The 25,815-nt window shown below is 44.6% G+C and overlaps 2 protein-coding genes and 1 non-coding gene across 3 annotated transcripts in view; all 3 read left to right on the forward strand.

The window, feature by feature from the left end:
- LOC126555968 (matrix metalloproteinase-2) overlaps positions 1–25,815 on the forward strand; it is a 274,794-nt gene that overhangs the window by 233,371 nt on the left and 15,608 nt on the right. The window lies entirely within an intron of this gene.
- The window catches only part of LOC126556316 (oxysterol-binding protein-related protein 11), a 97,776-nt gene continuing 88,477 nt past the window's right edge, over positions 16,517–25,815 (forward strand). Inside the window, exon 1 of the mRNA XM_050211562.1 lies at positions 16,517–16,520. The gene's annotated coding sequence lies outside the window, so the exon portion shown is untranslated. The remainder of the gene's footprint in view (positions 16,521–25,815) is intronic.
- Trnas-cga (transfer RNA serine (anticodon CGA)) lies at positions 23,534–23,615 on the forward strand. The gene has a single exon. It is a non-coding gene; the product is annotated as a tRNA-Ser (tRNA).

The raw sequence follows: 25,815 nt of genomic DNA on the forward strand, positions 1-25,815 counted from the left end.
TTCGAATGAAGGCACGAGCTGCTCGAATCTTGCACGGCGAAATGACTTGAATGTTTCTATCGTCGCACCTCGAGGGTAGTGTGGATGTGTTTGCATTCGGTACCGCCACTGCAAGAGGTGGTGTCCAAAAACACTGGGCGCATCTGTGAACAAAACATGCAATTAAACATCAAAAGAGTGGCGCTTCGTCTCGACCGTGGGTAGCATTCTTCCGTTTGTTGTGTTGTTTAATTAGCACCTTCGAGCACGTGCGTTTCTAACCGATTTGAAGCTGGTGCAAAGACGGGTGGGACGGGAAATAACAATTCTTCAGGTGAGGCACGAACCAGTCGGACCAGTGTGTGCAAGTCAGAGTGTTCGTACCTTCGCAAGTGTGCCAATAAGGACGGTTCTTGTTGGGCGAGTTCTTCGAACGTTTCATACAAATTGATCATTCTCTCTCTGAACCGGAACGTGTTGAACACTTCATCATTTTAAAGTTTTTGTCGCCGATAAGTGACATTCTACCGAAATCAGCACACATAGTTTAGTAAACACAACACTACAACGGTTGGCATTATTTATGGCCGCATCATTTATTTGCTATGGATTCTGTTTTCGTTTTGGAGCAGTTTTTATTTTAACGAATCTCAAAAAAAAGGTGAGCTTTTCTTTTTTTTAGGAAAATCCTGGGGCAGAAATATGAACTCAGTAATAAATTCGTTCCCATGGTTTAGCAAGCACGGCCCGGAAACGCAACAACAACAGTGCCGCGTACCGACATTTCACATTTAAAAGACCCAAAACCCGAAAGCAAAATTCCGACGAACCGCTATAACTTTTTCCCGGTTTGCCGAACTCATTCGTTTTGCCGCTGCCGCGGGGTTGCGGAGGGTGAACTTTTGATTGATTGAGTCGATTTTGCTTTCCCTGCGCTTCATCAACAGCCACAGCACCCTAACAAAGAGCCTTGTCGTTATGTTGCGTTGACTCAATTTTGTACGCAGCGTTGAAAGGGAAACGCTTCCCAATATTTTTTTTTCTTGTTCTGAGCCACCATAGTACATAAAAATGTAGGACGCAATTTTAGACCCTCTTCAGCTGATCATGCTTTAACAAAAAAAAAATGTGAAGCGTTTTGGAGTGTCACCAGATTTGTCAAATTTTTCATCAACCAAACTTTTCGTTTGTGTGACTAATCGGATGCATTTTTTTCACAAGCAAGAATTTTCACACCAGCAAAGCCGAACCGAAACAATGACGCTCGTTTTGGGGAAATAATATTACGATAAGTCAGTCAACCAGGACGCGGGGACAGGGTTTGTGAACAATTTTCCACCAGGTTAACCAATACCGCATGCCGTCCGAAGCGTGCTCTTATTGGTTTGTGTAGACGTCAAAGACCACGGTTTGGCAGGTCACTTGATAGATTTCACCCTGACAAATGAATACAAAGAGTGTCCAATGGAAAAAGGAAAGCGCACACACGGACCTGATGCATGACAAGTACTGGCTCGCGCACTGGCGCTACGGTACGTACGGTCCTGCCGTAGTGGGTACGATCGGTTAGTTTATTTTGACAGATAGACAAATAGAGGAGTAATTGAAAGGAAACAATGCAATTCCAGGACAGAAACACACGCACACGCACACAAAAATGACACAATTAATAACAGGTGGCAAAGGGGCGAAACGATTCAACGCTGCTGGAAAGCAAACATTGGCCACTCTGAACACGTTTACCGTCTGAAACGTCTGTTCACCATTTTTTAAGAGAGAGAGAAAGAAAGAGACAGAAGGTTTGAAATTGTGCAAATAAATTGCAAAATTCGACACAAACAGTAGCACAGGTATTGGTGTATCAAATATTGAAACAAAGTATCCAAACACAGGAAAAAATAACTCTCTCTCACACACACACACCTATCCTAAATCACAACCGAACTGCTGCTACCGTTTTTTTTTTTTTTTTTCGTGTCTTGTCTACAAACAAACTGCGATCATTAAATATGCAACGTTTCATCTCGCACACAAAGTGTAATGAATCGTTTCTACGTGAATCTACAAATTACACCATTACGAACAAAAAAAAACACACAAAAATAGCTAAGTATGTCCATGGCACGTATTTCGGACTCAATTTAGTTTCATCAAATGTGTTTAAAAATTTGCAACGAGTCAACTCTTACACCTGGCTGCACTTCTGCTTCACCCGGTTCCAATTGAACGGAATAGTCAACAAGTGACTTCCGGGCTCTGTTTTTGAATTCCAACAGCCAAAAATCACTCTTGACAGAAGGGTTTGCTCTGTCTTGTTAAGTGCACAAACACAACAACATCATCATGATCGTGCTCAACCGTGGTCCCTTTCAATCTTTGCACCCGATTAGCAACGCAATCTCGTTCTACCTTCGCTTAAAGCCGAACCCAAATCACAAACCCTTTCCACGCCACGTTGTTGCAGGAGAGCGATTTTTTTTTTGCACTGCTACCGGGAAGCTGCCCTTGGCAGTGTTGTGTGCAAAGCCACTTAACAAATCGGTGCCGTTTTCGGGACCAATCAGCCGATTTCAACAACAGAATTCCATTCCGCTCGCTTTAGCCGGCACGGATAGCAGACCTGAAGTCCTGAGCGCCCGATACGATGCCCGGCAAACGGGGGAAGCGTATTATGGCAATCCAATTAAAAATTATCCCTTGCCTTTCCTTTGATGGGATTTGATTTCGATCGTTTCGGTTCGAAACGTGCTCGTGCGGACAGGTAGAAAACTCTAAATCTACACCCCCGGAACTCGCTCGGGAACTCAATCCAGGAGCGAGGAATACTGACAAGTTCATCTAAATCTTGCTCGTTCTCGCGCATTCTCTCAGCCATCAGTTTGGGTTGGATCATCTCGAAAAAACCAGGACCAAGCCGACCAAACCGAAACACCGGAGATGCATTCAGTGGACGCGGATGAATGAAGGGAGTGCAAGAAGTGAAAGATATACAGCCGGAAGCATGGCAGGGACGTCCCCTATGGACGCTCGCGCGATCATCATCAATGCTAGTAGCTCAACAAAACCGTCCGGCTCGGCACCGGCCCCACCGAATGGCTGGCAGCTATCGGTTTTGTTGTTTGCACCTGGTTCCGGTGTTGGTCCGCTGCCAAACGGTTTGAAGACAAAGTTTCGCCCAACCCCTGCTTGCCTTGAGGTCAAATGAATTTCAAGCTTTGCCAAACGGCTTTGCTCTTCGTCAGGTGACTGTGTGTATGTCATCGTGGCGCGAGCAAAAGGCAGCACAAACACGGCACAAACGATAGCGACAGTGTCTGTCCCAAACCGTCGGAGGCAACGTGTAAGGATATTAATGATGAAATTTAAGCCGTTGTTTGGCAAAGACAACATGGAAAAGTTCAACCTCCCGATGGAACGCCGGATATTCCTTTCGATGGCTAGATGGCTATCCAGGGGAGTTCGTAACACGAAACCTGACGCTGATGCTGACGACAACTGCACTACCACGGCCGGCCTGGTCCCATCCTGTCTGCCGTGGGTTGACAATTTCCGGTCTGCAATGATGGCCACAGTAGTAGAAGCAGCATAGCAGCAGCAGCAGCAGCAGCTGTTGAAAGTCACTTAATTGAATTGAGTTATGTAGTGTGGCCGTTGAGAACCTATGGCCCCCGTCGCTTCTGGTGCGGGATACCAGTTACCAAGCGCGACCAGAACCGAAGCGATAATCCTTCGTTGTTGGGCGAACTTTAAACCATTTTTTTTAGACGCTCTCACTACAACCACTTGATCCGTGCGCCGGTCGCCCAATCAACGCCAGCCGTCAAGCACGGTCCCGAGCCATTCGACTCCAGGTGCAGCGGTTAGCCACGTGCCAGACGTGAGAGATTAATTTCTCAACCTGCAGCCGGACCTTGCGAGGTAAGTTTTCCTGTTCATTATGACATACGGTTCTCTTACCGTGTCTTGGACAATTTTGCAAACCTGCTGCTAACGGTTGAGACGGATCATTTATAAAACCCCCCTCTTCTGGAGCAGCGGAGCACACTTCGCACAAAAGTTCTCACTTTGTACACTATGCTCACTTGAACAGGACGAAGCTTCATGGAGCTTAAAATACACAATAGTGTGTGGAGCTGAAAAACAATGAAACGATGAGGAGTGTCGTCTAGGACTAAACTCTAGGTCCATCAGCCTTTACCTTTGGAAGATTTCGATGGTTTATGTTACGCTAGAACACAGTTGAGACATCTTTAAAACAAACTATCTTAAATACCTCCAGCAAAAATTGTTTGTACCGAAATGTGTGCAGTTTTGTGTTAAAGTGTCGAGCATTTACTCCAACATGTGTTCGGCGATCTACCACTCCGATACTACCAATGGTAAAACTTTACTCAAATTTCTCATCGGAGCAGCTCACATGAAAGCAAACGACCTGGCCAAACGTACAGGTTTAGGTTTTTATAAGCAAACTTTGTATAGTCGAATCGGTTCAGTGCTCTGGCACGCTAGCCAGCGTGCTGCTTTCCCTAACCGGTCCCGTTTCGATAAGAGAAGAAGAAATCGTTTTGACCACGGACAGGACACATTCACTCTCCAAAAACGATGATACCTTCGCCGTACAAGCTTATGTGTTTGGTCAAACGACAACGTCCGACAGGCAGCATATCTTCTTCCCAAGCTGTCGGAGAACCTTTTGCCGGGGGGAAATGGAGAAACGGCAGAGAGAGAGAGAGGAAAAGGGAGAGCAATGAGGAGCTAACTAGTTAGCTTTTTTGTGTCCACCCACTCATGTCCATATAATAAATGCTACCAATAAATGAACTTAGTTTTCTGCTCTCTGACGTTGAGCACTGTTTTGGTTTTTGGGGTTGGTTTTTGTTCTCCATCGCATCGAAAGTTATGGTTTCTGGGAAAGTTTTTGTATTTGAAAACTTAAATTATCTCAATCTCAGCCAGTGGCCAGAGTAGCTGCAACTTCCAGACGTGTGGCGCATTGTCTTTAATTTCTTGCAGCAGCGAGCCATAGAGGGCAGGGTCATAGAGTTAGTTTGGGCTGGAAGCAGCCGGGCGACATACGGATCTCTTTGTATCGAACTCTGCATATGGTGCTGTGCAATATCCATTTCGAGGAAACTTCGCCCATGAACTTCGCTATCACTTCCCCACACACTGGGATATTTTAATTGAATTCGATGTAATTGCACAACTGGTAATGCATGCGGCGGCTCAACCAGAGCAGACACACATCGCAATATGCAACAATCAATTCCGATACAAACATTTCGCGCGCCTAATGAAACATTCAAACGTGCGAGCGCACCGGTTGTGTTCGAAGCTGTCGTGGCAATATTGGAAGTTCTGGTGTATGGTGAGACCACCAGCCAGCAGTCACTTCTTCATCCACCCAGTGTCCACCATTTGGGATGACGGAACGTTCGAAACAGAGCATCGCACATCACAACAAAGCTCATATTTTACATTCCACATTCGATCAAATTGGGCGAGAGAAGATTGAAATACGGGAAGGGAGTGCAAAAACCAGACACACCCGAGAACACACTCTCGAACACACATGGACACGGACCTAATCATAATATCGCGAGGGCACTTAGTTTAATAACGCCAATATAAATTCAAGCGGAACGAACGCAACGGACATGGCGGGCACGATCGACTGCAGCGTTCTTCCTGCCAACGAAACACACACATACACACACACACTTCAACCACCGTTTGTGGAGCGAGAACTTTGAATTTTCGCAAAAAGGATCACACGATGGCAAAGTGGCAGAAATTTAACCCTCCGTCCGCGTGCCACCGCGCACGCCCTCCCAACCGAGGAGTGTCGCTATCTCGCCGGTTCCGCTTCCTTCTTCATTACTTCCGGTTGGCTCGAGCCGGGGACGGTACCCGGCTGGGGTGGGCCGAGCGTAGGAAGTCAGCCAGCTAGAGCTGCTGCATATTATCGCACATGTTTTTGGTGTTGTGTCCCACGCGCGGAACACAAGCTATATAAGCAAACATTGCCAGAGTGCCAAACGCCACCACCCGAAGGAAGAATGGGGCGGCGGGGAACCCTTTTTTGGCATGATTTCTGGTTTGGTTCGTTCATGGTGCCACCCACAGGAAACACACCACCCCTGCCCGACCCATCGACATTGACCACGTTGCAAATGTCGTCTTTAACGAGCATGTATATTTTATGGAATCGTTCCCATTCCAGGCGAATCCGAAGGGAACTGCTGCTACCGCTGCTGCGGTTATGCTAGAAAACGAACCGGGAATGAATGTCAGAGTGTGTGTGTGTGTGTGTGTGTGTGCTTTGTGCATCATCATAACATATTTCCAATAAAGCATAAAAACCACTTAGCCTCGGCGATACATAAAGACGGTTCCTCTCAACCAGTACAGACCACGAGGACGATGACGACTACAACGACGTGCTCGGAACGGAAGATGGCCATTTTTTTTTGCTTCTTCTCCCATAGCCCCATGTTGGGGAGTGTAATGGCATTAGCGATATTATTGGGACGTCGATAGGCAACGTGCGACATGGTTCGAAGTTGCGCCGAAACGAACCATTCGAACGGCAGAAGGAAGGCTCCTACCGGAAGGATACGATACGATACGAAGGGAACCGGGTCGAATGTAGAAGTGGTCGCTAAATAAAGATACGGCAGTCACGCGAAGCTGCCACATTTTTCCGCAATCTTCCGTGGAAGGAAAACGGGGGGGAGAGAGAAAAAACGAAACACACGAAGACTGGAATCTATCCAGCGTGAAGGGAGAGAGAATTGGGATGCTTTTGGCAACCTTCTAAACCTTCAACAGGATGGTTTGCCATTCCTTTTGGCTTTACAACCCTCTCGAGCTGTGTGCTTTCTTATCGACTCAGGGAGAAGGCGGGTGACCCAATGCGGGAGAGCAAAGAAAATAAAAAAAAGGCCATGTGATGGGGACGTCGTCATTATTTAGGTGTCGTTTGGTACTGGGTGAAGAATGGCTTTACAGCGCACACCGTTTTCAAAGAGCCTGTCTTCATGAAGCACACAGCACAGAGAGCACATGCTTCAGTTGCCGGTGAAGCTGAAATGAAGAAAGAACCGGTCCTTGGTCGCTTTGGTTCGTGATGGCCACGGTTCAACGCTTGTTATGTGATTCACAAACGACCAGCAGAACCATCCAACATCCTCTGGGCTTGGGCTTCGTTTTGCGATTTGCTTATCCTTTTGTATTTTTCTTCTCGGAACGGTTTCACACAAAAGTAGACAAGCGCGACACAAGAGCGACAAGAACGCCAAATGCACAATGCACAAATGATGATAAATCGTTATTTTTAACATTTAATGGTACTTCGCAAAGATTTTCCTTTCTCTCTTGCTCTTTCAACTGGGTTTGTTGTTTATAATCAAAAAGGCATAACATGGCAAAGACATGAAGGCAAAACAGGAGAATATTGAAATAATTTGTGTATTGCAACTCTTGACTTTGGCTTAAGAAAAAAAAAAACATTATCATTGGCGAAATATTCTGACAAAGTTTCCAGCAATTCACGATTCATGATTCTATAAAAAATAAAGAAGTACAATTTTGATGTCATTATCGTGTGGTATTCAAGTTGCATTCATCGTTTTCTGATTGCATGTAAAACCTCAATTATTTTTAATACTCAACTCTCTAAAAGTAACGCCTCGTAACGCATAATTTGTGGTGTTAAAATCTGCAATCACTAACTCCAGTGTCATACGAATCCAAAAAATATGTGGAAGGTTCCATGGACTTCGAATATATTTTAAACTTTTGTTGTGCGTCGTTTTGTTCTGGTCATTGAAATTTCCTCCGAATTATTAAAAGCTTCCGTTTGTTTAAAGAGTATATCTAAATTTGGTATCTAAAACGGTACAAAAATAGGACTACAAAAAAGCATTCCATTCCTAAACTAACGCCCCAAAATGCCATACAGCGCTTTGTGCCGAGGAGGAAAAAAAAATCCCATTCCAAGAATAATGAGCTCTTGTGCAGTGGGCACGGGATTCGCACACCACTTCAACTGTCAGACACTTCCTTGAAGTCGGCGGCCCCCGAAGGACTTGGCATACACTTTCATCTCCTCAAGCCTCGACCAGTGGCATATGTATATGCACAATGCCGCTTCGTCCAACCCTACCACTAAATAGCCCGAAAAAAGCGAAACGCGCAGCACAGCGGCAACATCGTGTTGACAGGCATGAATCCCTAAAGACATTTTAGAATCATTAAAAAGCTAAAACAAGCGAAAGGAAAAAGGGGGACACTGCCCGAGTAGGGGTGGCATTCTTCCCCCAAGTGGTGCCAATTATTATTGTTCTAAAAATGGCGCTGAAGCACATGGCTAATGGGAAGGCTTTGCAAAGGCCCATTTTGCATGGTGAGCTTTAAAGGAAAGTTTAAAGGAAAATGGTCTGTGTGTCGGTGATGCATGCGTAAAAGACTTCATTTTTTAAATCAAACGAAAGTTTTCCGTTGTGTTGCGTGCGTTGCTGGTAATGGTGGTACTTGGCAAAGCAAGAATGAATAAAGTACCACTTGAAGCAATTTTACTGCAGATCGCATACGACCACGCACAAACGCATTCACCAAATGCTGCTGCTAATTGCAAACGTGGCGCATTTTCAGCGATTAATTGTTAATGTGCCCCTGGTGGCATTGTTGCTCGATTGCCCTTGTTTTTATGCGGGATAAAGCGCTGGAAAGAATAAAATAAATACGTAACACGTAGGACAACAAGCGTCTGTATTGCTAAGAGACTAACTTGCATCCTTTAGTGAAGGTTTTACCAAACACCAACCACCACGACAGTCCAAAGGAAAACAACACTTCCCGCTGCAAGACACTGGACGAATGTCACACTTCAATTCTCACTCGGCGTACCGGGATGCCGATGCGTTAAACCTCCCAAACCTCCCCAAAATAAGCCATGCATCTTATGCACCGTACTACTCGCACTCTTAACACCGCGATGCTTTTAAACGCCTCGCAAAACTGCGGATAAAGAAGCGAGAACGAACATGGCAGGAAGCACACAAGCCGCAGAGAGAAAAAAATCGCTCTACTTGAAAATTGCGACTTTCAACATGCGCTTTGGTTGGTTCTGGTGAACGAGTTTCCTTGCAGTTCACCATGGCCATTTTTCTACCGAGCCGTGCCGTTGCCATTGACACCTTTGCCACTGTCGGTAGTGAGAAGTCGTTTCGAAAAGTCGCAAGTACCAAGACCGTGCGAGTGCTTATCTCTCTGCGGCTCGTTTGCATCCTCTTTTGCACGTTGCACAATCGGGAACACATGCAAGTGTACGGGGTTGGTTGAGGTTGGGTTAGGGGTTTCTTTTTTTTTTACTGGTCTGTGCCTTAACTGTACGCTGCTATTCGTAAGTTGATTTAGGTGCTGCATCTATGCAAAAGCATTTTCACTCTGTTGTACACCACACCAAAGGATGGATGCTTCTTGCTTGGAACGGCGCAAATCGCAAACGTTGGACACATTTCGACGACCCCAGTAGTTCGGGTTGGGGTTGCTGCTTCCTTCTTTGTGGCAGAAAACAACTATTAGTTTGCTATTTGAGCGCTTTCTTTACCTTAATCCCATCAAAAACTAACGATGGTGGTTGGTTGAGGATTGAAGCTGCCGGAATTCTTTAGCTTCTGATAACGGGCCAATGGGATCAATTATTTTGACTTAATACTGTCACTTAAAAATTGTATTTTATTATCCGTGATATGGAGGATATTCCGCTTCGTGTATTCAATGTATTTTTTTAAATAATTGAGCACAATAATACAAAATTGAATTCTAAAATAAATTATAAGAAAACCCGCTGCTGCATATTTCAATCAGAAATGGTATTACTTAACTATTCCATTTTCACGCTCACTGGGCATCTCACTCAAGCCACTCACAGCACTAACTCAATAAAATAGATTAGAGATCTACGAGAAGGTAGATAAAAACAAACCCATAACGACTAGCACAGGACAGAAATACCTAATGACGATTCGTAATAAATCGCGCATCCGTCCGGCTTTACATCTACCGATTGCATTACGCTGCCACTTTATCTCAATCTATTTCGCACTGCAACAGCGAACCAGACACAGGCTAGCAAAACCCGCATTCCCCCGAGCTAGAAGAAGAAGGGTTTTGATTTTGTTTTACTTTTCTCCGCTTCTATATCAAACGCAAAAGGGTGGCCATAGTGAAGGCCAGGGTAGGACAAACGCATTCACATCTTCCTATCCTCACTTACAGACGCGGTGGAAAAGCAATTTCCCGCGCCACCATGAATGACGACTGGCGCTTCACTTCGTAATAGACGGAAGGATGCATTTTTTAATTGAAAATTGGTATTTGCGCTTCGGCGTTTGGGGAAGCATTGCACCCACGCGTACTCGTCACTCGTCCCTCACATCCTTGGCGTATGCGTTTCAAATGCCATAACGATAACGGAATTAATTCCGCGGCAACCGTGTGCAGATGGCCGGGCTACAGCGAGAACAAAAAAACCGAGGGTGAAAGGTTACTTCAACCCATCCACCAGTCAAAATAAAGCAAATAATCGGGCATCCTGCATGCGAGCGAAGGGAAAATCGGATTAAATAGTTTGTTTTTTTTTCTCTACTTAGGTTCGCTTTACAATTTTTCCCTTCCCACTTTATGGGTGTGGGTAATTGTGAATGAAATGCCATTGCCGACCACCGTCCCAGGGTTAGTGAGCTTGGTTTTGAATCTCTTGCGGGCTAAATAACTGATGCGGTTTTATTGGAAGCTCACATCACAATTGATCTGGCAATAAATGGATGTCAACGAGATTTGTATTTAGTAGTATTTTATCCGTACACTCGACCCAGAGTGCTAGAGCTTGAATCTTGATTTCTTGCGATCCATTAGCAGTTTGAAGATCACCGAGAAACGAAAGCCCCTAGCTGAGAACTCAGAAAGATAAAATTGCGAGAAAAATCTGAACAAAAACGCTAGAGGAGCAACCTGAGCGAATCTTGGTAAATATTTTGCCGTTTCGTTTTCTGCACGTTACAGGAGAATCGATCAATTTTCTCCACGCCTCCAACGCCGATCGACCTTTACCAACACGGAAAATTCATTCGGTTCTTCGATCCCCTTTCGCTGTCTTTCCTGCCCCGTGTCTCGTTGTTGTGGGATAAGATTCGATTCCCTCCGTCAACAACGGCAGGGAAGGAGTGAAAATAAATAAGTTCAACAGAAGATAAGATGCATTATGGGACGAGCACGAGTGCGTGGAGCGGTGGTGTCAGTTCCATCATCATCATCATCAGCAGCAGCAGCGTCGCGTCATTCGCCGTGTGTTCGCTTTCGTGTGCCAGATAATTGCCAATCATCCGAAACTCAAGCCACGAACGCTGAACTGAACTGCGAAAGATTAGTTCGGAAGAAACATTTTAACCATCACCCCCACTCTGGCACCCCATTTTCCCCTCCGTTCCCGTCGCTTCCCTTCGTTTGTCTTGCCGATTTTTTTTCCCATCCCCGAGCACGGTGTAGTACACGGACATCTTTGCCGTAACGGTGACGATGCTGACGCGGAGCTGGCGTGGAAGAAATATTGAAAACTTTCCAGCGTCTGTGAGGTCGTCCGCGTCCTGCTCTCTCGTTGCTACTTTCTTCAGAACAAACCCACGTGATTCTCGTCATCTTTCCACTTTTTTCCCTCCCTCTCTCTCTCTCTCTCGCCGACCACCTTACCACAAACCTCCGCAGTGCTTGCATATTGGCCATGGTGTCGAGATGGATGGTTACCTTGCTTGGATCTGGCGCAAAGTTGGAACAAAAAAGTTTTTTTAAGTGTATGTGTGTGTGTGTGTGTGTGTGTGTGTGTGTGTGTGTTGCGCCTTTTTACTTTTCTTTCCTTGTGCCACTTTTCCACTCAACGATCGGTGATGCTGGATGGGAAAAAGTTTTGTTATTAAGGTTTGATCTCCATCCCTTCGGGTCGATGCTAGTGGTACATCTATGTGAAAGCAAGATGAGATACGCGAAGGAAAGCCAGCGAAAAAGCAGCAGAAAAAAGTGAAGAACACATTTTTACCACCAACCTCCTTAGAGGGAGTTTCGTGGAGGTTGAGGTTGAGCTCCCGATTATGCTTATGGTGGCCGTTGGTTGGTGTTCAATGTTCCTGGTCACGGCACCAACTATGGTATTTAGTCGCCTGCATGCAAACGATCCGTTTTTCGTCACGCAAAGAGAGGAGATTAATCGGTCGTTTAGGACAATTTTTCCTACAACACTTCGTGAGCCGGTTCAGATCACAAGCGAGATTAAATTTATGTCAATTCTACCATCTTTGCCATGGATGAAAGTTGCCGATATATTTGTGGTGACCGCAGCATTCATCTCTGGTTTGAAAACGTCCCACACACAGTTTCTACTCTCAAAAAACGCTTAGACTAAAGCCAATGGTCAACTTTTGGGGGCACTTTTGATTGAATTTCTCGTCCCACACATATCAACATATCATATTCCATTTCGCCCAAGAATGCTTTCCACTCACTTTTTTCTCTCTTAGTAAAAGAATTTTTCAATTCAAGCATTTCTCACCTAAACTATGTGGCATCCCCCGTCAGCTGGGTAACACTTTTCGCAACTGAACTGTCCGGTATCGAGCCGGACCGGACGAGCACGTCCGAAGATTGTAAAATTAATCTGCCATCTGATTCGCTTCCATTCCACCATTGCCACGCCAACGAACCGAATGACCTGCTGGGAAAACTGCCCACTGGTCACTTGGGTTGGGCGACGTGACGTACGGCAAAAATGGTTGAAAAATAATAATCTCATAAATCAACATCGGAAGAAAATTCTTCGGATTGTTTTCCACCTCCGCATTACTGCGCTTCTTATCGGCTTTTCAATTTGAACGAGCGAGCCTGGTCCCGCTAGCGGTCCCACCGAACCAAGTTCCGTCAAGTGTTTGATGGGGCTGCAGTGCTACACCTACACGCGTTAGAGGCCAACTTTGTGCTGCTTTCGACGTCACTGCTAATGTACCTTCTGAAGACTCAAAACGCACACAAACACAGGTAAACACGTGCATGGAAGAAACAAGATGATATGGTTGTTGTTCGTATTTCGCATCAGATGAACCTCGAAAGCATCGATGGACGCGACAGGGTGGAAAATTTGTTGATAAGAAATATTACCAACGATGCTCTCGCCTTGCAATGTGAATTACGAACAGTGGAAACGTTGCTGTAGTTCCCAAGTTGAAGACTAATCTCGTATGGAGCGAGTAGCTTGAGTAACTTTGTTTGGCTTTTCAGTCTCAAGGAAAGCAAATTTTTAAAACATAATACCTGACCAACTATAGTCAATTTTCTGCCTTGTTTTAAATATAACTTGTTCCCTAAGCAACACCGTTCACCGTTGTTCTGCGATGAGCATATAATTCAATATAAAATTCTACCAAACTTCTCACGAGCACTCTCCATACATACTTCACACTGTTGCTCCCTTATCACCATGCACAACTGAATCACACAGCGTGCCAGGCATCATTCTTTACCATATTACCGTATCAAAGGGATCAGAAAGCCGTTTATCTGGCTTTTTGTTTGAGGGGTGTTCTCAAGTGAAGATAGCGGGAGCAAAAAAAAATTCAACCAAACGCGCCACAACAGACTGGGCGCCTCCATCGTGAACGCGAAGCACGTGGGGCCCGGTAAATGGGGTCCCGCGCAAAGTGGTGTTTATATTTTCCAAATTTTCTTCCACTTGCTTCATGATATCATCCCCACACCGATAAAGCGGATTGACTTGTTGACGAGTGGTGATGGGGAAGAGAGTTTGGGTAAATGCGGGTTTAGTCCATCGCGGTTGAATTACGGACAAGTTTTTAAATTACACTTTTTAAGCACGCTGCACGCTGTTCAACTTGTGTTTTGATTTTTCCTTTTTGCTAATGGGCGTTTCGTTACTTGGCTGTAATGTCTTACGCTTCGGTGAAGGGTGCCCGTCTTGCCCGGCTACAGTCAGCCACATGGCAACAAGTCGGCGTGTGTATATCTTGGGTGGGTGGGTTGACGAAGGTTATTAAAACTCGCCGTCAAAGGTAAACACTTTCCCCCGGGGCGCAGTTAATATTGCACGCAGCGGCCCGGTCCGATTTTGCAACTCCGGCCAGTTTACTTCGGCATGAAGTTTTGCTCTCCATTCGCTATGACTTTGAGTATAGTTTGAAGTCGAACGGTTTAAAACACAATAAGCGGTTTTGTAGTGACTGGTTTGCTGCAGCGACAGGCGAAGGATAAGCAGTACAAGGTTGAGGACTTGCAAAGCACCATTTTTGCGGGCTGTTTGAGTAGCGCAACTCTTGCGAAACGCAGCGCAAGAGTGCCTTTTTCCTGGAACCGTATTGAGCGAAAAGTTAAGCGCCAAGTTCAACAAGGATTCTTTACGTAAGGGAACTACACTGTTGTTAGACTTTACAATATGTTTTTTGTGTCTGATACTTTAGAAAAACTTAATAATAAGTGCTATCTCTAAGAAGTCAGTGCTTGGAGAAGGATTAAGAAACCACGCAATTTATTTCACTTAATTAAAATTAAAGCAATGCTAACATTTGTTACTAGCTTGATGAGCTATGTCAAGCTGAAAACAATTTAATTTACCCGCACAGTCTGGCACAGTTCGTCAGAAAGGATACTTCGTCAACATCGGTAAACAGGCCGAGGATTCTCCACGAGCTTAAACATTGGATGGAAGACAACGACTGCGGGCACATGAATTTCGGGCCACCGACGTAAAGTAACCAACGCTGATCCACTCTTCACTTGACTTGAAGTCTAACAAGGCACACAATTGTCCTTTGCCACGCTTCGAACTTGGAACCAAGAAGAAAGAAATGGAAATTGCTTGCTTGCAAAATGCGCGCACGGAGCAAAATGAGTGAAAGAAAGGAACCGGAAATCGTTTAGAAGTCAACGCGGGAAGAAGAATAGCGGCATCGGCAGAAGCATTCTTCGGCGAACGGGCATTGTCACTCAAGAACAACCACTTAACAATTGTCTTATCAGCGTTTTCTTCTGGCTTGAAATCCTGTCCGCTTCTTGCTTCTTCGCTCCGCCGTTCTGCCCAAAACGAAAGTGGTGCACATCTCCATCACTCGAAGAGAACCATCGTTCCATCGTTCCAGCTGCTCCCAATCAACACACACAAACCTTAAAACCGCACCCTTGATATGTCTTGAAAAACCACTGCAAGAGCACCCTTCACGCGGAACGCTTTTCAAACCAATAACAAAGACCGTAACCGGAACCTGGAACTGGGCCGACCATAGTCGGAAGTCGGAACACTGGTGAATGTCGCCCAAGAAAACAGGAATGCATATGTGAGTGTGAATGTGTGTGTGTGTGTGTGTGTGCACATATATGAAGACAAAAGGGGTGTCCTTGTTCATTGTCTTACGATTTGCTTACCCAACCTCAATCGAAGCTGCTTCCGCTTGCTTGAGGAAATGTACTTTGCGTTGCAATCTTCATTTTCGTGCCTCCTTCTTGTGTGTTCGATGTGTGTCGATCGATGGAAGGGCCGGCTATGTGGAGTAAAATCACCTTCACCGTACGAAAGGCCACAGCGCGCACCGTATACGTGCGCCATACGTCACCTCAGAAAGAAGCGATTACACCACTCGGGCGCACTAATCTGCCTGTGCGTTGCATCATACGTTGCGAGAGTGTTGCGTGTGCATTGTATTACCGATTATGCAACGGTATAAAACCGGATTGGTGCCCGTTCCATCCGGGCGTTTGCCATATTAACGCCATATAACGATTTGCCATCATTTTATACGACGTGCCAGCACGGTCTCGGGCTTCTCTGCTCGAACCCGTGTCGGTCGCCTCGGTGGTAAAGCATGGACCAGGAATGATAAAGAAATAGTGTGCACGTACACCTCTGGCTAATAGTCAGCCAGTAACCGGTAAGCCTACTGCTGCAAGAATCGGCCTGTAAATGAGCTCGGCGTCCGGGCCTTTCTATCGAGACATGTGTGTTGATGTGCGAATATGTAAGCAACACGTTTGATGATGCACTTCTTCCTCTTCTTCTCACGTGCTCCAAAGCATGCCGTCCGTTCCACAACACGACAACAGCTTTCTTCTGCCAGCAGGCTGTCAAATATGCCCGGTGCGTGTACTATTTACACAAAGGGCGAGCGTGTTTGCTGTACGATAAAACACTTACCCAATGCACACAGCTACACCGACACTTACGGCAGGAGTGAACACCGAACCGAACATATTTCGCTGGCAAATCGCTCAATTGATGCAAAGGTAGCCCCCGCTCAAGAGCGGCGCCGGGTTAGGAAGGAAGCTGTACAGCTTCCAACCATTCTTATCAAAGGATTTCTCAAGCCAAGTGTGCCGTTTAAAACAACATTTCAGTTGCTTTGCTAGCGTAGGTGAGGATTAAACCGTACGCTTTCAACCATCTTGTCGCTCGTGTGCTTTGGCGCAAAGTTACACCATAGTGTGTCGTCTTAATAAGCTACAATTACAACAGCTTCCCCGGGGCCCGCAAGGAACGTATCACAAATCGTAGTATAAATTAGATCAACCGAAAAACTTCAACTACATGGGATCATTTTACACCAACCAAACTCTTGCTGCGTCTGTATGTGTATTGGTGCAAATTACTGCTTACAGCCACCTTCAAATTATGTGAAGAAATTTCACGAAATGTATCCTAAATGGCAAATTGAAAGCAATAAATATGTCCTCTCGTCGTTGAAAAGCGCTCACGGTAAGCAAATCGAATAACGCTTTTGGTGGAAAATGGTAAAAGCACCTTCTCAGGCCAAGGTGTGGAGAATGCTGATTGAATTAGAACAGCCAGCAAATACCGATCCTTCCTGGTCGATAGCACATACAGCAGGAAAATGGGAAAAAACGACACCCTTTTAACATAAGCGCGGAAACAGACGACCACCGTTTCACAATGATTTTCCATATTTTTCCATAAGATGCACCACAGCAGAGTGTGGTTTTCAGCCAATTCCTTTTTTTTTATCTCCCCCGGTTGCAAGACACTGCACCGACTTCGAGCGACTTCAAGCAGCTTGCCATCATCATCATCTTCGACACTGTTGGATACGAATCCTTTGTGTTTGGCGCTTGCTTTCGTTCCGGGGCGGGGGACTTTGCGATGGGAAAAGATGACATCTTTCCAAATGAACGGAACGTGACAGGAAAAAAAAGGATCCCTTTCCCCCCAACATCTACCAATTCGCAGAGAAAACAAAGGAAAGGTATCTTGGCACGTATCTTGGGACGCTCGCATCTGGAAGAAGCTTCTTGAGAGAAGCTTAAGCGCTTTCCCACTCTTCATTACTCTTCCGAAAAGTCAAAGTCAATAAATCAATGTCGAAAACGTGCGTCCAAGCGCATAGCTGACCGATCTTTTCCAGTTTCCGTTTTTTTGTTTTGTGTTTTATTATTTTCCACAAGCCAATCTGGAAGTGCATTCCTTCAGCAAAAGTCGACACTTGAAGCTATCGACAGCTGAGATGGATGGATGGTTGGATGGATCGATGATGATGATGATGGTGATGCGTCTGTCACAGATGAAGTCCAGCAGAAAACTAATAAATTCGAATCACCAGCTCGAACAAACTGGCTGCAACGGAAGGAAGGAACGCATTACGCCGTAAATGCAGCACAACTACGATCTGTGGTAGCATCTCTTATCCCACGGAGTCTTACGCTTCGGAACCGAATTTCCTCACCGATTGCACGTAGGAAGTAGTAAAACTGTTTCCCCGGACTTACGAAATGGAATATTCCATTTTGTCAACTTTGATCGATATCTTAACCCTTACCGATGGGTTCCTGATCACACACTCGCACACATGTGCACACACAGGGCACAGGGAGTGGCAGTGATTTTTATGGCGCAACTTATAGATTTCAGCATTTTGTGTCGCTCACCATACGGAAAATGTGAATCTGGACAAAGAGACAAAAAAACAGAGGAAAAGCTCCATAAAAGCCACCACCATGGCTAGATGTCTTTTGCTTTTCCGTGACCAAAGTATGATGGTTCGCTAGTGCCGAGAACGAAAGCTGGGTTGTGCTGGGGTTTTTATCGTACATTTCCTTTCGCTAAGAACTTACTTTTATGGGTACGTTCTTCCCTTCGTCCCGCAGAACCATAAGTTAAAGTACCGAAATCGGTAGAAATATCATAACCTTCGTGGAAGGATAGATCCGTAAGTCTTCCGTAACTGGCTACCGAATATTTTTTGGTGCGCGAATAAAACAAAAAAACTCTCGTAACGAATCAACGAACGGAAGAAAAACCAAACCTAAATCCCTAATATCGGTTCTGCAATAAATCTTTGACGCGACAAATGGACTGCTGCGGATTTGCTAATACCGATTTTTTGCTTCTTGTTTTCTTTGCAGGTAAATACCAACGATTCAACGTCCAAATGGGAAGCAGCCGACCAAAATTAAACGCTACCACCGACGAGTGAGTCTAGCCGAACACTAGAAAATGAATTTCCTTTTTTTTCTACAATGCAAAAACCACTCCTACACAAATAATCAAAAATAGACGCCCACCGTCTGTGAACAGCAACACCACCAGAGAGAAGAAAAATTATTCAACACCCACTTGACACAAAAGGCGGGGGTCACTTCATCTTAGCTGCACGAGACGATGTTTCCTGGTGGGCAATTTGTTTGCCTTATATTTTTTTGTTTTCATTTTCCTGCTTCCCTTCGATTAACTCTCCAACCACTGCACCGTTTAAATCATCCGGAAACCAAGTACAAAAACTGACAGCAATGTCATTCCGGTGGCCCCCAGCACAACACCACATTGAACGCCCAATTAATTCTGGTTTATGAGCTTTCTCGCTGAGCACGCGGTAGCTCACTCGTTCCCCTTTCGAGGAGCGGAAATGCCTTCAAACGCTCGAGGATCGTGAACTTTTTGCGTGACGCAAAACCCGGAACCAGCCTCACTTGAACCGAGCCAGAGCGAAACAGCGCGTTTCGTAATGTTTCCGCTGTGCATCGTGTTTGCGTTTCCGGTGGGGAGAGTTTTATCTCTCGGGTCGAGTTAAGTAGACACGAGACGAAAACAACTCCAAATGTCCCTGCAAACAACACATCAGCGTGAGATGAGCCGCGTGGCTTTAGCGGGACGATGACGGGAAGCGGAAAATTTGGGACGATTTCCCGAGTCCGCTCGGAGTCTTTAAAGTACCTTTCACGGTACCCCAACGGTTATCCTTCCAACGACCGTTTCCGGCTGCAGTGAAGATTGCAGGTCAGTCCAGTCCGTTGTTTGTCTTAAAGATTTCCGTCCGAGGGAGGCCATTTTTCATTCGCGCTCGGTTTTGTCATTACCGTCATCAATTCGCCGCTGTTGTTTTGTTGATCGTTGGCCGGTCAGTTTAATGCTTGTTGAGAATAAAGATCAATACAAGAGATTTTTTCTGACATTATTGCTTCCACTCTGTACAAAGCGAAACGCAAAATCCTTATGGATCCCTCCTAAAGCAGGGAGGAAAGTTTTTTTTATTGGAGTCAAAAGACAAATCGAACCTATTTTTCTTTTAGTAAAAAATTTGAGATATTTTTCAACATCGATTCTACTAGCATTTGGAAGTAAAATTTTAATAAAACCGTTTTGTTTTGTAGATTCGGCTTGCCTTAGCATTTAGCGAGGTTTAATTCGATCTGAAGATTTTAATTTTGTATTATTTCTAATCGGATAAACCCTGTCCGCTACAACAACTAACAAATTGCATTTTTACTACACCCAGTAAAGCAATCTCGCACACAAACAAACGCCTCCCGCTAGTGCGACGTAACGAGCTTGAGTAATGAGAATTATGCATCGCAATTTCCCTCATCACAGTACCTTTAATAGGCAGCAAACAACAAACTCCCGGAACTGAAATTAAATTGATTTCCCTTGCCATCCAATGGTAGGCAGCTCAGAAGCATGCCTGGCACAGAAAAAGCTGGGAATCGAGGGCCGCCCCTCATAAACCCGGAAGCCGGAAATGCGAACTTTTCAATGATCCCGCCTTTACACTGCTCTGCTCCCGGTTGCCATTTATCGTAAACTCGAATCATTTCGAGTGACCTCCAGGGACTAACGGGGGGGAAAAAAAGGGACAACCACGGCCACCGTTTTAAGCCCGAAGCTCGCACTGAAAAGTTGCACTCCCGAAGGTTCATAAATTATGTTCTTATATCCCAACCCCACACAGTTCCCTGTCCGGGATGAGTGAGAGCGAGTGGGAAAGTGGAACAGTGAGATGATGAGGATGTTACTGACCACAGTGGAGACTCTATGTCAAACCCCATTGCATTTGGGCGTTTGTGTCGCTTGAATCAGAGGATGACAAAATCACTTCCCTTGCGCCGTAGCACTGTAGTGCGGATTGCAAGGAGCATAAGAGGAAAAAGCCCGGTGCAAAACAAAACCTTGGAGTGGAGGCTTGGTGGTGTTAATTTTTATTGTTGCCCCAAACTGACCGAAAACCATCCATCTCCAAAAGTGTGCTGCTAAGAGAGATCAACCAGTGAGTATATTATCTGAAAAATGAACTTTCACACTTTACCACTGTCGTCACAGAAGAAGCAAATGCGATGGGAATCATCTGCACGTTTGCATCGAAAGGGAATTTGAATGTGACTGCAGGAATCGAGGCTAAATAATTAATTTACTCAAACCAAACTAGCTCCGCTGCCCTGGTACGATTCTGCAAATTAGTGAGTGTATGGCTGTGTGTGCTCAAGTATAGAAGTCAACTTTTAGCAAAGATGTCTTAAAAACCGAATCCTCCCAGTTTTCAACTTCACATGAATTTAGCACCGGAAACACAACGACTGCACCAGGAAGCCATCGTGCGTCCTGTTTGTGATTTGTGGTACTCAACAAGTTCTCTGCACCGATGTCAACGTTACCGCCTTCGAAAAGGACACCTTCAAAGGACACCGCTTCGCTCTCTTTCTCTCGATCACTCACTCAACCTGGGTGTGATGCTTATTTGAATCATCACAACCTCCTTGAGTGAGCGACCGCGAATCGAGTAAAGCCTCAGCCAGCACCGCAACCAGAAAATGGCATCCAGAAATGCTACATCCTACGCGTCTCGGATATCGTAAATTACAAACAAGTAATACCTTCCCCGGCATCCGGTGGATGGGTCTGTTGCGTAAAATGGAGAGTTGGGAAGCATTTACTTTTCTGTCACCTCATTGATCAGCAGGCCAGAGGTTTGAGTTAGCTGGCGAAAGGACGATGTCTCACTAACGCTTATGTTACGAACGATAGGATTCAATTAAAGATTCCACCGTCTCTTCATTCCATTACAACGCTGAAGAAGACCTCTAGACCACCAAGGACAACCATACAACTACACCACTGCATCAGATCGCCCGTAGTAAGCGTACCAGCAAACAGCGAGAGATTTAAATTAACGCAAAATGTGGCTCGTAAATTAATTAATTATGGTATTAATTACCCGTTTAAGTGTTGCTACGAGGCTCGAGCACGCTAGCAAAATATGTCCGCTGTCCTGTCCTTTTGCGGCGGGAGTGTGGCACTGGATGGGCTGGATTATGTTCGGCGACTTCTCGCAAACTCGCGAGGAGGACTTCAGTTTGTCCCGTAGGCCATAAAAAAAAACAACCTGAGCCTCACACTAAGTGGGCCTTTACTTTGGCTCGTAAAAACTAAACCATTGTAGAAGAGCTTGGGGAATGGAGTTACATTTTACCATGAAAAATCGAGCAAACCCCGGCTCCCCGGTCATGATGGTTTGTAAATTTTAATCTTCATAAAGCGTGCACTGGCCACCCCGCCTCTACCCGCAATATTTCCATCCATCTTGGTGTGCCGGTGTAGTAGTGTGTGTGTGTGTGTGTGGATCGGGATGGCAGATGGCATGGAAATATGGCGGTGATGAAAATTCATTTACACGCCCGCCATTTTTGCATGAAGCTCACCGATGGATGAGTTGCGCCCTGCGAGTTAATTGTGTTGTACCGTGATTAAGTGCGAATTACTTTTGCGAAAGGCAGCAGACGCTGAAGCTTTGCTGCGGCGGCCGTTGACGTAGTTTCTCACCGTGTCCCGGACGCAACCGTCAGGTGCGGTGATGGGGCGATGGTCGGTGATTAGATGTCGTTTCATTACCGGTGCGGGAAATTCCCAATTTATGGCTCAATTTATTGCGAAAGTGTTTTTCCGGACAAGGTTTCGCGTCGGGTGCGCTTGTGGGAGGGAAAGTCAATCCTGTCAACTCATTAAGGATAGCCTTAGATTTTTTTTTTTTGCTGTATAATTACGAAACGAAATTTTACCAACCAGATTACATTGAGATGCTATTTATTCTTCATCATGTGCACACTTCTCGTGCAAGCAAAATAAATTGATGTGTTCATCAAGCTATTTTGCTTGCTCATGATGTCATCGATCAACCAATACCAGAGCATGTGCAGAATATTCCATCTGTCTGCAGCGGTTCATAAAAGTTGCCTTATCGGTTCAAAACCTCTCGCTCGAATAATACTTCATGAACCACCACGTATGGGGTGATGGTTCCGTACGCCAACGTCTACCATGACCGGTGTATTTGTTTCGCCATTTTTTTCCCCTTCAATCCTGGATGCAAGGACAAATTATCCTTTGCTATACCGTATCACCAAGATGAAGAAAAGGCACATGTTCCATCGTCGTCGTTGCCCATGATGTCGATCGATTTATGCTATCCCTTCACACGACATCTCGCCTCGAAACCATTGAACCACCCAAAACGAGTGAACGACAAAACTCCATATACACACACGCTCGTTTGTGGGACGCCCAAACCTTGTAGCCCAAACACTGGCGTGGCCCAAGCCAAGCGACGTGGAGCGCAGTTTATTCAAATTTGATAACATATTTACCGCTTCCACACGACGGTGAAAGGATGTCGTAGGAGATACAACGCTAGCGGGAATCGGTCGCGTCGTCATCGTTAGGACGTCTTTCGGGCGGCTGTGACACCCCGCCGTCGTAGCTGCATTAACCGCGAAGTGGATGAAGAACGTTTATGTCGTTTTACGCGAAGAAAGCTTGTGAGTGTGTGTTTGCTTAAGGAATAAATCCCGTGCGGGATGTGCTCTGGGTTGCATATTATTGAGGCAAGTGGGACATCGAATTTGTAGCGGAGGAAAGGGTGAAAAACAGAGTCGTAAAATGCATAAATTTGTCAAGCATTACCCCGAAAACGATGGGTCTCCGCTGTCCGCCCCCCACTGGCAGTGCGCTTGCTTCAAACGAGACCGAACCAACGGCTCCACTTACGTGAATTGGTCTTAAAATAGAAATAAAATGTACTAATCTGACCGAAACGATCGGAATGCGTTCACAGGTTCGTTGCGCCAATGAAGCGTGGTCCAGTGTAAACGAACGAAACCAGTATTATCTGATAATGGGTGTGTAGGGTGGTTTGATTATTGATGGCCTGAAGATCAGCACGCAGCAGTCGTGGCCGAGTGGTTAAGGCGTCTGACTCGAAATCAGATTCCCTCTGGGAGCGTAGGTTCGAATCCTACCGGCTGCGATTAGTAAAAAAGTTTTTAAAACACTTTTTACTATTCTACTCTTTATCCGCAAACAAGAAAAGGTTATCAAAATGAAGTCTACATGTTTGAAATTGTCGATTAGAGCGTTTTTTATTTCATGGCAACAGAACACAGTAGATGATAAATACTAAATCATAAAGTAAGTTAATAGTATTTTTATTAATTTTGTTTAAATTTGACACTAAGTATTACTCAACGAAGGATATTGTAGAAGGAAGGAAAGACAACCAGGTGACCAGTCTTGATACCGCTATTATCAGCTCCTAGTATGTATAATATCAAGCTTGTCAGCAAGCCACCATAGCATCTAATGTATACCGAATCTATCCGACAAGGCTGATTAGATTTGTCTGTATCATATGATGGTATATTTAACTGATCATTTCAATCATATTTTAAATTTTACGTTATTTAGTATCAGAAATATTGAGTACGTTCTGGAAAAAAATCATACAAATAATGACTTGTTTTTCTAGTTGACATCCAACGTAATATCTCTAGTGTTCTTACCTCATTTCTGAAAATGCGCGTTCGGATTACGAGAAGAATAGTAAAGAAACGTTCGCGTTAACGATTGGAAACAAACTAATCTCATTTTTATGAAGATAAAAATAATTTATTCTATTTATTTTTAATTAATTATGACGGTCCAATGCCGTATTGTTCACACCGCTTGTGTTGAACAAATCCTATAATCGTATGGATAAGGCATTTCCTTCTTATTCCTTGCTTTATCCCGGGCATACCTGGTTGAGATAAAAATAATATTAAAAAAAAAATAAAAAAATTTGTTGTTTGTTAGTACAATCATGAGAGCGAAGAGAGTAGTACGTTGTTATAGCGTTGAGATAGCACGTACGAAGTAAACTGGTAGGTATAAACGCGTTAGGAGGAACCATAATATATAAGAAAAATGGTAATGTAATGTAACAAGAAAAGCAGGCTCAATCCAGTCTCTTGACCGGCAAATAGCGAGAGTAGCGGACGTATTTTTAAACCACACTTACCCTCTCCCTCCCTCGTTCCACACCCGAAACCGAAAGCCAGCGAAACTCCGCGCTGTTCTGCGTTTCGTGCAAAGGGACAAATAAAGTTTGGGTTTAAATTCAATAGTTCAAATTTGACAATAAATAACGCCTTTCCCTGGTTGTGATGCAAAACAATTGGTTTTTTTTTTGTTGGATATTATTAACCAAATTACTGTACTTTATGGTCAAATAATTTTTTCGAATAGTCTGATTGTTTCGGTCCATCCCACAACAACAGCGAAACAAAGCAAAACAGTCAAAGAAGCGTTACGAAACGTTACTTTTTGATGTTTCGTTTCGGTTGTGTTAGTTATTATCCCGGACTAAATGTATGTGGTTATCTCTGTGGGTTGGTGTACCGAACGAAAAGGATGCCACATAACTAACAGCTGCCCTTTTAACTCAAATAATTCCTCTCTTTTTCTCTCTAGACCAATATTTAAAATGTCCACACATATAAGTTACACTTTTGGTTTTTCAGAAAATAATAATAGACACCCTTGTATCCTGGAGTCCATCTGCTAGTGGTTTCTAGTACGAATACTGGAAGTTTTCAGCTTGAATGCATTGAATTTTATCAATTGCAACTCAACAGAAGTTAGTTATACCTATTCTAAGGCATACATTTCAACTTCAATCGGTTGATCCCCTCAAAAATCCCCATCGTCCCCAATTCCAGGTAAAGCCATTCCCAATTCCAGCACTTCAGCTGGTTATCTGTAAGCTTTTGTTTAATAAAAAAGTTATAATTGTTATCGGTTTAATTGTTTGTACAAAACATTCCATTTGATCCACCGATCGTCGAGACTATTGGTTGATATTATAATATAAAGTGTCCATGGAAACTGCAAAGATATTTCTCATTCATCTTCTTTACGATGATAAATGTCGTTCAATGTTGCTATTGATTGCTTTTCCATGAAGCACAACAGAACATTTCAATAGCTCACTCACTTCACATAGCTTTAAAGCTTACATATTTGCCCGATGGAAAATGGGAAATCGACCGATGCGCTACAAATACGCCAACACAATTCCGCTCATGCTTAACCAGTATCACCCTTAAGGTTAGAAGGTATCGATGCCGGATGTATTGTTTATCAAAGAACAGAGATAAGCACAACTGCATGCCGTTTGCCTATCAACGGTT

The sequence above is a fragment of the Anopheles maculipalpis genome, chromosome 2RL (genome assembly GCF_943734695.1).
Source record: "Anopheles maculipalpis chromosome 2RL, idAnoMacuDA_375_x, whole genome shotgun sequence".
Classification (NCBI taxonomy): Eukaryota; Metazoa; Arthropoda; class Insecta; order Diptera; family Culicidae; genus Anopheles; species Anopheles maculipalpis.